A 4155-nucleotide genomic window follows, 5' to 3' on the forward strand; every position below is an offset into this window, starting at 1 on the left:
CTAACTGGAACCTTCCCGTATCTCCCGACCTTTTCCAAGTATACCTCCTCCTCTTGTGATTCTTGAACAGAGTGTTCGCTATTAATAACTTAGATACCTTAGGGAATTGCAGCTGGGTGTCGTTGTCGACAATCGCCGGTATTTCTACGGGAGCACACCCTGACATTTTCAAGGCAAAACTGCAGCAAGTAAGAGCTGTGCAAGCGAATTTAAAACTTCGGTTTTGACAGAAACTCCGTAAAGAAAACACACAGAACACACACACACACACACACACACACACACACACACACACACACACTAGCGCGCGCACGTGCACGCACATACCCTGTAAATTTAGCCCCATCAAAATCAAAGATGACCGGCATCATAAGTAATCGATGGCGAAATTAATAATCAACGGGTGAGGTAGGATAAACTCTATCCCTCTGTTTTTTGACAAGTGAGAGGCCAGAATTCCATGAAGAATTTGAACAAAATCACCACCTGTGTTTGTAAGCTTACTTGCTAATTTAATTTCAGCAGTTTCCTTAATAATACTATCGCATCAGCAGGAAGTGCATGCCAGAATCTCCGTGTTATATTCGATTGGTTGACCAGTGCCAAGACAATGTTCTGCAATGGCGGATTTGCTCTGGTTCTTGTAATTGAGTGTGTGACGCTTATGCTCGGTAACCTGTCATCCACAGTCCTGATAGTCCGATCAATAAATGGCATGTCAAAACTGCAAGGAATACGATAGGCACCCGCGCAAGCGAAGGTCATCCTTTACGGAAACTAATAGGACACTATCTTAAATGGTAGTTGCAAAACACACTTCACATCATAATTCCGCAAAATACTGCGAATCCTGTTCGAAACGTTCCCTGAGTAAGGTAAACAGGCCGTAGACTTTGGAGCCACTTCGATATTATCATAGTTCACGCAGTGTACAGTTGGTCGAGAGCGTAACGCACGTCTAATTTGTCTTTCACTAAAACCATTCTAAATAAAAGTAGCTTCGAGATGGGCCAACTCAGCTGACAGGCCGGCCGCAGTGGCCATGCGGTTCTAGGCGCTTCAGTCTGGGACCGCGCGACCGCTACGGTCGCAGGTTCGAATCCTGCCTCGGGCATGGATGTGTGTGATCTCCTTAGGTTAGTTAGGTTTAATTAGTTCTAAGTTCTAGGGGACTGATGACCACAGATGTTAAGTCCCATAGTGCTCAGAGCCATTTGAACCAATCAGCTGACAAACTCTCAGGGACCGAAATAACCTGAGCCCTGTGAACCAAGGTACGAAGTACCCCTTCACGTTGAGCTAGATGGTGACAACTGTCAGCCTGTAGATACAAGTCAGCGTCAGTTGCTTCCTATAAACGGCATGGCCCAACGTACCATCCACTTTCCTCCTGGCCAACACATTAAGAAAAGGAAGACAGCCAGTCCTTTTCACTTCCATCGTGAAACAAATATTCAGGTGGTTTCAATTCAGGTGTTCCAAAAAGTCGTTCAAATTCTCACTGGCATAAGGCCAAACAACAAATCGCCTACATACCCGAAAAAAAAACCACGCAGGTTTCAAAGTCGCCGAATCCAAGGCACGTTTCTCGAAATCTTACATAAACAAACTGTGAATAATAGCCAACAACGGGCCGCCCATCACAACGCCATCTGTGTGCTCGTAGTACTGATCACTGAATAAAAATTAAGTGAAAGTCGACACATGTCGAAGTAGATGCGTTGATTCAGCGCCAATCCTAACCTCAATCAACAGTAACGATTCAGATAGGAAAACACGAGTGAAGAGAGATAACACATCAAAATTTAATAGAATATCAGAGTCATTCAAACGCGTTCCCTCTAGCAGACGTAAGAAATCTGCGAAGTTCTTAATGTGGTGTTCACAGCTAGCTACTATAGGGCTCGACAGAGTAGCGGGATATTTTGCTACACGCTATGTCGTAGCACCAATGTTGCAATCGGACGAAGATGAACACCTTCCTTGTGGAATTTCGGGAGATCGTGTAATCTAGGGGGAACAGCACAACAAGAATTGAAACCCTTGATAGTCTTCTGCGATAAGGAACTTTTCTTTTTAGTCTTTCTCTCAACACTTTTTGTAGGATCAGCACCGATCCTACGATACACTGTATCAGACAGTAAACACTGCATCTTTCGAGCTTAATCCTACTTGTCCAAAACCACGGTAGCATTGCACTTGTCAGCAGGTAAAATAACAACAGCCGGATCAACTGTAAGTGTACGTAAAGCAGCCGCTGTGATATTACTCTTGGTTTGATGTGCCCCTGTCAACACACGACATGTCTCCCTCCTAGCCTCCTCTCTAGCATCAGGAGGTAGTTAAAAAAACAGACTGTTCAATGGAATTAATAAAATCAACCACTGGCAAAGGCTTAAGAATTCGTGCAAAATTTAAAACTTTTCCTACCATGGATACAGCTTTCTCCATGATATATATCACGGAACGTCGATATTTAGTATTAGAATCCGAGCAACGGAAATGTTCAATCTTCGTCAAATGCGGGGCTGTTACAGAATGAAATTCCCAGTCAGACTGTGACCATGAAGCACCGTCCAGCCAGTCCCAAGAGAAAGACGAAATTGTTGAAGCGGTCATTAAATTAAGCCGAAACAATTCCTTGGAAACAAAACCCAACTGTCGACGTGGATAACGGATCCTTTCATGAACAAGAGCTAGGCCATCGCGTTTTTTGATGCAATGTCGGCAAGAGAATTAATATGAAGCACATCTTTGGCGAACGATGGAACAATATTTTGATCAAGACGCCGCAGCAAAAACGACAACGCATATTGCAATCTTACCCTACTGCTTCGAAGTTTGTCAAACCTCCGCAAGTAACGATACATTTCCTCACGTAAAGGTAAACAATGTGAGAGCTTAGTTTCTCCCGGTGCATACAGTATTCAAATACTTGACGGGAATGGAGCCGGGTGACGTCATCGAAAACCGCCGATATTTCGACAGGGACACACCCTTCCATTTCCAAGGCAAAACTGCCACAGTTTATGCTACCTCATCCGTTGATTATTAATTTAATGCCGATTACTTCTGTGGTCACTCGTCTTTGGTTTCTATAGCGCTAGTGTTTACAGCGTATATACCGGGTGATCAAAAAGTCAGTATAAATTTGAAAACTTAATAAACCACGGCATAATGTAGAGAGAGGGGTAAAAATTGACACACATGCTTGGAATGACATGGGGTTTTATCAGAACAAAAAAAAAACAAAAAACAAAGTATTCCTAGACGCGTGAAAGATCTCTTGCGCGCGTCGTTTGCTGATGATCGTGTGCTCAGGCGCCACTCCGTGCGGTTAAAGGCGCTGTAGTCTGGAACCGCGGGACCGCTACGGTCGCAGGTTCGAATCCTGCCTCGGGCATGGATGTTTGTGATATCCTTAGGTTAGTTAGGTTTAACTAGTTCTAAGTTCTAGGGGACTAATGACCTCAGCAGTTGAGTCCCATAGTGCTCAGAGCCATTTTTTTCAGGCGCCACTTTCCTCATGCTTGGCCTCCCAGGTCCCCAGAACACAATCCCTGCGATTATTGGCTTTGGGGTTACCTGAAGTCGTAAGTGTATCGTGCTCTACCGACCTCTCTAGGGATGCTGAAAGACGACATCCGACGCCAATGCCTCACCATAACTCCGGACATGCTTTACAGTGCTGTTCACAACATTATTCCTAGACTACAGCTATTCTTGAGGAATGATGGTGAACATATTGAGCATTTCCTGTAAAGAACATCATCTTTGCTTTGTCTTACTTTGTTATTCTAATTATTGCTATTCTGATCAGATGAAGTGCCATCTGCCGGACATTTTTTGAACGTTTGTATTTTTTTGGTTCTAATAAAACCCCATGTCATTCCAAGCATGTGTGTCAATTTGTACCTCACTATCTACATTATTCCATGATTTATTGTGGCCGTGGCTCTGAGCACTATGGGACTTAACATCTGAGGTCATCAGTCCCCTAGACTTAGAACTACGTAAACCTAACTAACCTAAGGACATCACACACATCCATGCCCGAAGCTGGATTCGAACCTGCGACCGTAGCAGCAGCGCAGTTCCGGACTGAAGCCCCTAGAACCGCTCGCCACAACGGCCGCTGTAGTGATTAGTGATTTA

This window comes from Schistocerca nitens, chromosome 1 (genome assembly GCF_023898315.1).
Source record: "Schistocerca nitens isolate TAMUIC-IGC-003100 chromosome 1, iqSchNite1.1, whole genome shotgun sequence".
Lineage (NCBI taxonomy): Eukaryota > Metazoa > Arthropoda > Insecta > Orthoptera > Acrididae > Schistocerca > Schistocerca nitens.